The sequence below is a fragment of the Perissodus microlepis genome, chromosome 3, assembly GCF_051167445.1.
Source record: "Perissodus microlepis isolate ML-2025 ecotype Zambia chromosome 3, ASM5116744v1, whole genome shotgun sequence".
NCBI classification, from domain to species: domain Eukaryota; kingdom Metazoa; phylum Chordata; class Actinopteri; order Cichliformes; family Cichlidae; genus Perissodus; species Perissodus microlepis.
The window spans coordinates 19132186-19144398 of record NC_140463.1 but is presented as its reverse complement, the minus strand read 5'-3'; positions in this window follow the sequence as shown (position 1 = coordinate 19144398).

Sequence of the window (12213 nt, the reverse complement as noted above, 5' to 3'; positions counted from 1 at the left end):
AGTTATGTGCCTCAAATTGTTTGACTTACTTGCTGATTAGATCAAAATATCACATTTCAGTGTGAGCCCCAGTCTTGAACACGTGACACTCATCTGTGCATCGGTCAAGCTGGAGGCCTCTTTAGTTGGCGGTGAGGTTGTTACCATCTTTTAAGGGTCATCCCTGCTCTGCATGTGGGTGGAATCTAGCAAAGGTTGAGGATGAGCTATATTCCAGCCTCCTGGAATATAGCTATCTGCTATTTTCCGCTCTGGGTTCAAAGTTTTTGTGACTGGATGGAACTGGACTTGTCGGGGAGAGGACCAGACAACGGGCTCTGTCTGGCTGTCTTTGTTTGGATGTAAGGGGCGGGGTGGATGGTGTTTTGGGACGGGATCAATAGGTTACTTTGGTCATACCCCGGCTGGTAGGAGCCCCTCCCCAAGAATTGAGAGGATCTTGACTGGAATTGGTTATAGGGATTTGTAATGGCCATGGGAGTTTGGGGGTGCCCTACTGACTCTCAGGATTTTGTGGTGGCGTAATTTAGTTTATCGGAGGAGTATTTGGACAGATGTTGGGCCACCCCAGTTCGGGTCGCGACAGCTATGTTTACATATATGTATAATTTGTTTTTTCTTCCTTTCTTTCTTTTCCCACACATTATGTGTGTTTCATTATGTTTAGTTTGTTTCTTTTGCGTTCTTTTCTCTTATTTTTGTTTGTATGTACTATAAATTTGAAAAAAGTACAAAATAAAAATAAAAAAACAAAAAATAATGAGCCACCTGGAAAATCGAAACCCCCATGCGAGTGTCACAATTTACTCGATAAAACCTATAATCAATATGAAGTGCATGTAGGCCCGCGCTGCTTCAGAGCACACCAAGTAACCATCAAGTTTTATCATTTGGCTGCAGAGGTCAAAAGTAATGGAGAACAACTACTTCCTACTGTACAGTTTCAGGTATCTGTACATTACTTGACTATTGTTTTTGTTCTGACTACTTTTTACTTTTACTCCTTGCATTTTTAAAAAAGTATCTGCACTTTCTATTGCTCACATTTTCAAAATGGGCTCATTACTTCTGCTTTAATGCAATTGGGTCAAATTATTATTTTGTCACTGCAAGACTTCAAATTGATTTGAACCTAAACAGTAAAATAAAAAGACATGTTGTGTCCCAAAGTCAGGGGTTAAACATGGGCTGGTGTAGATAATACAAAGAGCAGACACTGCACACTAAAGGTCATAAAGGCATCCCCACACACTGCCAAAACAGGTAATGAAACCCTGGCAAATTTGTCCCCAGGATTAAGATATGCATCACACAAAACCTAACTGCAGCATTTACTTTATGTATTTTGGCCTTAAACTCTACCAGCAGTGACACTGTGGGACATTTGTGAATGTCCCCTTAAATACACCTAACCTCCATCCATTCTGCCTCCACCAAGGCCCCTGGTTGAACCGGGGTTTGATGGACCTGTGTGCAACCCATGTCCACCAACACCTGGCGTATATCTCTTTGGCACCTTAATGGAACATTGTGTGTCCCTCCTGAGCCGAGGGAGAGTTTCGGAGCGTTGGCGATGGGGAACACCTGTCCTGGCTACCTGCATCTCCAACACTCAGTGTCTGTGTGGCCCTCCATGGGATGGGTACAGTGCCTGCTGCCACTGAAATCTGGGGAGGCAGATTGGGGAGAAATAGGTCCACAAACTGCTTGAAGACCACCAACCCAACATAATTTCTCTGATAGCCCAGGCTGCAGCCAGCTCACTGCTGTGTCATGGAGCTTCCAGGCTCACACAAATGACCGGTCCTCCACTGCCATCAGCTGCAATTTTAAGTTAGGAACTCGAACTTTGAGATACTAACCTGAAAGTACCCATAGCAGTGCTTGTAGCCCAATCCATTTTGAGACACCTCCTACTCCATACCAACAAACTTACTGTCTAAGACTACACTGCAATTTCCACATTATGCAGTTCAGGCCAAAATTATTAGCCCCACAGGAATTATGGAACATTTTCCTAAACTTCTTCCCAAAGTTTGCAACATTGAAACTTGATATAATCAAACATTCACCAGTGGTATTTACTAGCTTTTGGTACATTTTGTAATATAAAATAAATAAACAACATCCAATCAGCATAAAACGACTCCAAGGAACAGGGCTCTTGAACACATGAGAGGGAGTACTGTTACTCACCATGCCAAAGACAAAGGAAATCAGTCTGGAGCTCAGAAAGAAGATAGTAGAGGCGCATGATAAGGGGGAAGGCTACACTGCCATTTCCAAGCAATTCACAGTGTCTACAACTGCTGTACATTGTATCATTGCCAAGTACAAGGAGACAAATTCTGTTAGGAACAAACCTGGCCGTGGCTGTCAGCGCAATATTTCAAGAACTCTGGAGATGAAAATAGTCAGAGATGTCAGCAAGGAACTCCAGACATCTGCCAAGATGATTGTTGCTGACCTGGCCTCTTCTGAAGTTGATGTTTCAGAGAACACAGTTGTGAGGGCTCTTCACTGCGTAAACAGTTCACTGAGTAAAGGGGTTCTTCTGGGATGGCCATTGTCCCAGAAGAACCCCTTTACTCAAAGAGCAGCACATCACAGCCCAACTGAGGTTTGCCCGTGAACCTTTGAAATGTAAAGATGAGTTTTGGAAGTCTGTGTTTTGGTCTGATGAGACTAAACTGGAACTGTTTGAGCACATGGATGTTGCTTATGTTTGGCAAAGAAAGGGACAGGCCTTCAACCCTAGGAACACAGTTGCCCCAGTTAAACATGGTGGTGGGAGCAACATGCTGTGGGGCTGTTTTGCAGCCTCAAGCACAGAGAGCCTTGTTCGAGTGCATGGCATCATGGAAAAAGAAACTTATATTGACATTCTGAGGGAGACTATGCAGAAATCTGCTCATAGTCTAGGCTTAGGTCACCGCTGGGTCTTCCAACAAGACAATGACCCAAAAAATACATCGACATTAGTTCAACAGTTTTTCAAGGATACCAAAACCAAGATCTTGGAGTGGCCCGCACAGAGCCCAGATCTCAATCCCATTGAGAATCTGTGGCGAGTGCTCAAAGTGAATATCCATGCTCGGAGGAATGGGCCAAAATCCCTTAGGAGACCTGTGCCAACCTAGTGAAGACCTACTCTAATAGATTGTTGACAGTTGTGGCTCAAAAAGGGTAAAGTATTGACTATTAATGGGCATGGGGCTAATAATTTTGGATGTCTCATGTTTGCCCTTTCTTGTTTCAACTCAGTGTATCAATAAAATATCCTTACTACAATTAGTGGACCTTGTTATTTTGGACACAGTTACGCTTTAAAAAACAAACACTTGTTGTTAATGGTCATTTTCATATTAAAATCAGGAGTGTTGCCTAATTTCATAAGGGGAGTCCATAATTTTGGCCTCAACTGTATAACATCTAATATCCACAAAACCTGAATTTAGAAAAATGACAAAGTGTTATTAAAGAAGAAATTAAATAGATAATAAACAGGGAAAAAAGCTGAATATATAAACTACATATAGATATAGGTTTAATAGGTTTCATTTTTCTGTCAATTTAATCGACATTCCAGTGGTTTGTCCTTTTTGTCTTTTTCTTTTCCAGATGTCAGCAAACTCATCATTCTCCACTTTGGATCTGCACCTTTCTTCCATGAACACCTCCCTCCCTCTATACATGTACTGTCTCATCTCTAAACCAAGCTCCCTCATCTATCGTGCATTCAGCATCATTATCATCTTCCTTGTCCTCCGTGTCTGCATCCTCATCCTCCAACATGGTCTCCAAGAATGGAGGAAAAAAGGCTCCACCTTCATGGAAGTAACACTGAGTTACTCTGACTGCTTCACCTACAACATCGTCATCATGGACCTGTTTGCTGTCTTAGCGTGTGTCTTCAGTTATTGTGGTAGCGTCATGAATAATTTAAACATATTAATCTATCCGTTCATTTTTTTCTCTTTCGCCTGCTTTGGACAAATTTTCTTTCACATGCTGACTTGTGTGGAGCTCTACATGGCTGCTGTTCATCCCATCACTTATCGGAGCTTAAGGAAAGAAAGAGGGGTCCGAATCAGGGTAATCAGCATAGGCTGTGTTTGGCTGCTTTCCTTTGCATTAACAGGTTTTATAACAATAAAAGATATCATCCTCGCCATTGTGAACTTTTTCCTCATGATATTGTTTTTAACCGTCTCCTCCTTCTGCAGCTTTTCTGTTCTCTGTGTTTTAATTCATCCAGGCCCAAGAGAAGAGAGCAGGAACAGGGACAGGGTTGACCAATCAAAGAAGAGGGCAATTTACACCATTGTGACCATACTGGGAATGCTGGTGTTGAAGTTTGTTTGGGATCTGTATTGGTCTGTAGTGTATATCACAGGAGCACATCTTGGATGTGTTTTAATGTCATCAGGAGCCTTGCTTAATCTTCCCAGCAACCTCTTGTTGCCGCTCCTGTTGCTACACAGAAAGGGTAAATTTGGGTGTTGCAAGAAAAACACACAAAGAGATTAAAGAGCACATGTGTCAGGGTCCGTTAAGAAAAAAAATTGATCATCATTTTTCATTCTGAGAAAAATTTGAAATTTCGAGAATAGTTGAAAACCGTTGCTGTTATAAGACAAACTGCCTATACCCTCTACAAAATGCCTTGTGTAGATGAGGTAGTGAAAAAATCGGCCACCTTTCAATAAAGTATGCATCCTCTTTAATGCATTTTACTGTTGTAGGGATCAGTTTTGTGCCTTCCTCTTTTTTGTCTTAGTTAGTGTATCTTTGCTTTCCTGGTTTATTTTGGTAATTTCTTTTATTCTCTGTCTTTACTGTCCTCTGATTACCCCTATTGTCTTCACCTGTTGTGCCCTATTCCCTGTGTTTGATTAGGATACACACAAAACATTCTTGTATATCACTATAATTGTAATAAAATGATAAAATACTTTTGTGGAAGAAATATCAGATTTCTTTTAGAAGCTAACTTTAAAAAAAAAAACAACAGTGGCTGTTTTAGCATATTAGTTCTTGGTCATAGGGGGTCAACTGTATTTACAGTATAATATAAAGTGCCATGAGGCAATTGTTGTTGTCAGTGGCGGTCCTAATCTGTTTGGCGCCCTGGGCGAACACTCCCTCTGGCACCCCCCCCCGCCACCCACCACACACACACACACACACACACACACACACACACACACACACACACACACACACACACATAAAACATATTATGGATTGTACATTAACATAAAACTTGTTGGAACCATACTGAATTTCACCAGAGAAACACACACATACATGAAGAGAGAGAGAGAGTGAGTATGCATACTATGCAAACGGCTACCAAACAGCCATCATAATTCGCCATACAATGAGAACAGGACAAATAAAGAATTGACAATGACTAATAAATATTGTGCTGAAAACACGCTCTTTTCTACTCTGGAGTATTCTCACTAATTTTCTTGATATTTATTTATAATCACCTCTGTTAGTCCTTGATATTTATAATTGAGTGATCTGTATATATTAGTGCTATTTCTTAAATGTGTAAAATCTGTAACATAAGGTATCGTTTGGAGTTTAGTCTGTTACTGTTACTATTTTTACCATTTCTTCTTGGAGCAACTGTAACCCACATTATTTCCTTAGGGATTAATAAAGTATTTTGATTCTGATTCTGATTGTTTCAGGATGACCTGCCATTATCCAATGACACATCTGCTTACCTGTATCTTTTGCTCGTTTCTCCTCCTCTTTTCTCTTTTTTCTAAACTGAGCACCTGATGGCTTTGAACTTTTCTTGTCCATCTTCCATTGGTTTTAATTTTGCACTCCAGTATGAACACCCATCCCCCAACCCGAGGATTACCACAACATAACCTGATAGACCTACACCTTAGTTCACAGATATGCTTTGTCTAGGGTTTATTTCTGGGATTTCGCACAACCCAGGGTCCCAATCATGAATACATAATGGGCTTTGATTTACAACATTATGAATGAAATGTGCTCTATTTGGAAGCAGCCGCCCCCCTCCCCTTTCGACAGGTTGTGTGTGAGACTTTAAATCATCAAACTGTAAATTATAAATTTTACATTGTTATTGATCCCTTTACCACGTGTCTTAAAGTGTATATTTATTTTCTTACTCTTCTTATATTTATTGTTTGTTTACTTGCACTGCTGTAACTGGAGCCTCGTCGTCTCGTCTCTCTATATACTGGACTTATGTAGCGGAGATGACAATAAAGTTTACTTTGACTTCAGCAGCGAGCAGGCGCACCGAGGGCTCTCGCGCTCACTTTTCGCATATAGAATTTTGAAAAAACTTCGGTGCAAATAAGTCTGTATCATAATGTCTGGTGTTTTCATGTTTGTTGGTTTGTTTTCATTTTGTTTTATTTTGCGAGTTGGTTATTAGATGCTGCTCCAGCCAGCCAGTGAATCCCCCGCCGCCCCGTCCTCTCCTCCCTGTGTCGCAAGCAGCAGGCGCACCTCGCAATCGGAGGGCGCCCTTACTCCCAGCAAATGGGCGACAGAAAACCAATCGGTGCCTACGACATTCCCGATATGCGCTGGCATGATGTCGGGGCAGCATAAGTACGAGTAATTATTAGTATTTTTTTTTTTTTTTTTTTTTTGCCGATGCCCGTGATGCCGCCCCCCACCATGATGCCGACCCGGGCAACCGCTACTGGTTGTTGTGACTTGGTACTATATGAGTAAAATTGAATTGAATTAAATATAATTGAATAGTGTAATAAAAGTTATCACTTGTGTGTTCAATACTAAATAAATAAGTATAGAAATTATACAATTCAGCATGGAAAATCTCTACTCTGTATTTATAATTAATGACTCTGTATTCTGTGTATTCAGCCAACCTGATGCTCTGTGTATGCATGTTTGTATTTATATTCATATATTTATGTTACAGTTAATCAGTTATCAAGATTTTTTATGCAAGTATTTATTTTCATTTGTCAGTTTGACATTTGCACATTATTGTTCAAATACAAATATAACACATTAACTAAATTTAGGGAGACATATTTGTGGAGTGGGGTTGCTGCATTATATAACCAGCACAGAACATACAGCAACATAAAGAGTCGACAGAGGAGAGGCACAAAGAGAGAAAAATTAAAAATAAAAAAACAAATAAGGCTGGTGTTCTTTTTAAATCATTATAATCTGCTTAGTCTTAACTTTAAACATTTCATGGATGACTGACATATGCAGAAAACAACTTGATACTGTTTTTGTTGATTTAATAGTTTTCCAACTCATCCAGTGCTGAAACTTGAGAACCAGGACAGATTTTATGTATAAAGTCAAAATCATCAGTTGACTAATGGCATGATGAGAACATATAAACTCCACACAGAAAGTTCCCAGTGGATTTGAACCCAGAACCTTCTTGTCTGTTATGGCGGCAACCACAGAACTACAGATGAGCTGATCTTATTTTTGAACTGTTGTGTAGTGGACCGTTTCCTGATTGTTCTCTTGGATGATTCCTATCTGTATCTCTCAATGTAGGCCTTGTAAGAGATTCTGATTGGTCTGCATTGAGAGACCCAGGAGGAAGCGAAGGAACAAATCCAGGTGTCCATTTGGACTCTGTAAGGCCTTGTCCACAGCACTCTGGTAGAAGTGTATTGCCAAAGACTCTTTGGCCTGTATTGAGGCTGTTTGCTCTTCTTCCAGCAGGTTGACACCTGAGTTGGTGAATGTCAGATGGACATGAAGAGCCGCCAGAAACTCCTGAACACTCGGTTGGATGAAGCAGAACACCGTCTCTTGGTACAGTCCTCTCTCTTCTTTAAGGATCTGTGTGAACACTCCTGAGTACACTGAGGCTCCTCTGACATTAATGTCACACTCTGTCAGGTCTGATTCATAGAAGATCTGGTTGCCCTTCTGCAGCTGCTCAAACGCCAGTTTCCCCAGTTCTTTAATCATCTTCTTACTCTTTGCAGTCCAGTGTGGATCTGTCCTTTCCCCTCCATCATACTTAATATTCTTCACTTTGGTCTGAACAACCAGGAAATGAATGTACATCTCAGTCAGGGTCTTGGGCAATCTCTTTTCCTCGCTGCTTTTTAACAGATTTTCCAGAACTGTAGCAGTGATCCAGCAGAAGACTGGGATCTGGCACATGATGTGGAGGCTTTCTGATGTCTTTATGTGGGAGATTATGATGTTGGCCTGCTTCTCATCTCTGAATTTCTTTCTGAAGTACTCTTCCTTCTGTGGGTTACTGAACCCTGTGACCTCCGTGAGAGCGTCTAAATATTTGGAGGGGATCTGACCCGCTGATGCAGGTCTTGTGGTTATCCACAAGTGAGCAGAAGGAAGCAGATTCCCAGTGATTAAATTCATCAGCAGCACATCTACTGATGTGGACTTTGTAACATGAGTCAGCATCTCAGTGTTGTGGAAGTCCAGAGGAAATCGAGCCTCATCCAGACCGTCAAAGATGAACACAACTTTGAAGTTTTCAAAGTTACAGATTCCTGCTTCTCTGATTTCACTAAAAAAGTGATGAACAAGTCCAACCAAGCTGAACCTTTTATTTTTCAGCAGATTCAGCTCTCTGAATGTGAATGGGAATATCAACTTTATGTCCTGGTTAGCTTTGCCCTCAACCCAATCCAGCGTGAACTTATGTGTCAGGAATGTTTTCCCGATCCCAGCCACTCCCTTTGTCAGCACTGTTCTAACTGGTTTGTCTCTTGCAGTTGATGTTTTAAACATGTCTTCACATCTGATTGTTGTTTCACCTTTACTGACATTTCTTTCAGTGTGTCTGACCTCATGTTTATTATTGACCTCTCCACTCCCGCCTTCTGTGATGTAGAGCTCTGTGTAGATTTGATTCAGACTGGAGGAGTTTCGTGCTTTAGAAATCCCCTCAAACACAGGCTGCAACTTCTTCTTTATGTCAGATTTAAGTTTATACCCAAAGTGTGGATGAGGGTTTTCTAATGGAAAGAAAAATAATGAAAATAATGTTTCAAAAGAAAATATTAGAATTTCTTGAGAATACATTTATGAAAAGGAATCCTCTTACTGCTCAGCAGACAGGCAGCGAGGTCCTTTTGATTCATTTTATTCAAGAAGTGCACTGTGAGTTTCAGAAATGCTTCCCTTCTGCTCCTTTGCTCCTCGTCCTCATTTTGACTTTCTGACAAGTCAGAGAATTCTGGATTTATGGAATTCTTCATCCTTGTTAGCTCATTCTTCACGAAGACAACAATTTCATCCTCCAGCAGCTGAAACAGATCACAATATAAAATATAAATGCAGAAGAGATCAAATCCGTATTGAACACAATCAGAGTCATACAAAAGGTGCTACAGGGACATGATTGTGGAGAGTGGAGGTTGTTTTACAAACCGTAAATATAGAGTCCAGGTCACTGTGATTTTGGTGACAAGGCTGGAAAATGGGTACATCTGAGGCTTGTTTGACTCTGTGAGAAGAACAATGTTTTTATTATTATACAGTACGCGCAAAAATATACGAAACAGGAAAGTGAGGTGCTTTTTTTTCTTTCTTTTTTGTTTTTTGATTAACATCTCAATACAAACACTACCATGTTGTAAAATTCTCAATGTGAACCTATTATGTCCATTTCTAAATCTTTTGTAAAGGAAAAAGGGTTTAATGGCACACATGGATGCTGCAGCTCTCTGCAGGTGCTTTGTTTACTGTGCGATGTATATGTATGAGTGTGGTTGTTTGCTTTCAACTACTGCTGTGTGTTGGGTGAGTTGACTTATACTCATCAGAATCATCTGAGCTTGGGAATAGGCTTTGAAAGGACTGTAGACAGCTGTACTGGCATCATGGTAACGGTTGTATACCCACCATCTATGCTAAAGTTATCATAGCCATGGGTAAGCTGCTTAGAGCAGTTAGTAGCCAGCATGACTTTTACCGTGATGTACTGCACATCATAGCTGAGTATTTCAACCAGGTTGTGCAATGATGTTGTTTTCACCCCTCACTGGACAAAGATAATAGCAACATCCACAGAGGAAATACAGCACCTCTTTACCACATTTGGGTCGTTGTCTGTCAGATGATATGGCCAATGACAGTGTAAACATTGAGGGCAGTGAACACCAGAAAGGCAGACAGACCAGACCTAGCGACCAGGAGGTTCCTCAGAGAGTTCAGATCAGCTGTCCAAGGCCTTAACTGAGATCTTAAAGGCATTGCTGTCCCAGTCCTTCATCCCACTATGCCTGAAGTCAGCCACAATCCAGCTTCCCAAAAAGACTGCCATCAACTACTACCCAGCAGTCGCTCTGACACCTTTTACAATGATGTGTTTTGAGGTACCGATCTGACGCCTGCCTCCCAACGTCTGACCCTCTTCAAACTCATACAGAGCCAACAGATCAACAGAAGATGCCAAGATTACAGCACTCCCCACCACCATCTCCCACTTGAAACAACATAGGTGTTACGCTTGGCTGCTCTTTATTGACATTAGCTCTATAACATCATATTCCTGGACAGAATGACAGTAAAACTGCTGAATATTAGACTTCATTCACCTGCTGCTCGATCAGAGATTTTTTCTGTGTACAGAGAACCAGACCGGTGTCCATCTTTCCACAGCCCTTAATCTTAATACCAGCTCTTCACAAGGTTTTGTGTAAGTCCTCTACTGTAGACAGACAGTAATTTTGAATATCATGTTGTAAGAAGTATAGCTAATGAATGCAGAATTTAATGTGAGGTGTTGAGTGTGATACCTTTCCATGTTGGTCACAGGCTGCGATCACCTGATCAAAGAGAGAAAATTGTTTAGAATTGTATTTTCTTTATATATTTTCCCAGTTTCTGTCTTTGGTTTGTTACAAAGGCATGTAGGTTACATAATTTTATTATCATGCAAAAGTTAACAGAACTCTATCCTTAAACTACTCAGTCTTCTCTTTCTCAGTTTTGACTCTCCAAAGAGAACGATTTCAGTCTGTCAGTGCGGAAACTTCCAAAAATCACCAAATAAAGAATCATCAAGAGTCCATGAATATTTAGGAATATTTTTCTCTATTTAAAAGTAATTTAAAACTTACAAATCTTCATCAGTGTTGTGCTTCAGTCTGCAGCTTCACTTTCTGCAGCATGTGAAGGCTTTATATATGTTTTGACTGCAGGTGCTGACACGCCTTCATGGTTCAGACTGGTTACTAACAGAGCAGAGTTCAGATGTGTTACATTACAATCCAGTTCCTCATGACTTACTGTTAGCACTGTGTTCTTTTAATGCTTTAAAACTAAAAACAATGAGCTGAATTTCATTCTCCTCATCACTCAGATCAAAAGTTTGAACAACAACTTTTGAAAGTTTTAGGCACATTTAGTCATTTGCTGGTGTGGTCGTTCATCTAGAGGTTGTATTTTACCTCATTTTAAGAAGAGGAACTAGATATTTTTGGTTATAACAGACTTAAAAGAAATGAAAATTCATCATAGTGTCTATAAGTGAGTTAAAGTTTATGTTGTCTTCTTAATCTTTTTTTTAAGTTGCAATTGGGGTTTTTTTGGTTTTTTGTTTTTTTTATAACAGGATTTTATAGTAATCTGTAGTTTGCATGGTGAAGAAAATGTGTGGGGTCAGAAATTCCTGACTGAACTTTAAACAGCTGAGCCTGACTGACTTTCACTCACTCTCTCTGCTGAAAGGTGGGGTCATGTTGCTGTTGGTGCAAAGTCTGAGATGGGGTTAGATGTCACTGTGGGAATGAACACGAATCTTCTCAGGTGTGATTTATTGAGAAACACTTTCAGTTTTATAAATAACAAATGAGTTCAGAAAATAAAAGAACTTCATGAATCATTTCACATTTACCCCAGAGGAAAAGAAGCACAGCTTACTCTCAGCAGAATATTTAATGAAGAACAGAAATACAGATTTGTTATACGCAGATAGGAAGTGATTTCACTTTTAACATGTAATTATCTATCTTGTCTTTTCAGTGTGGCCACTGTGCGGACCTCATTCTGTTAGAGTTCCTTTAAACAAATTAATCAGTTTGACTCAAATCATTTTGAACATCAAACATTTTGAACGTCGCCACAGAGAGCGCTGTGCGGGCATCTCTCAGTGTCTGCGCTAGGATCAGTTGCGCAGGCAACAGTTCACTATTGCCTCTTCACAGGAAAACGATGATCTGG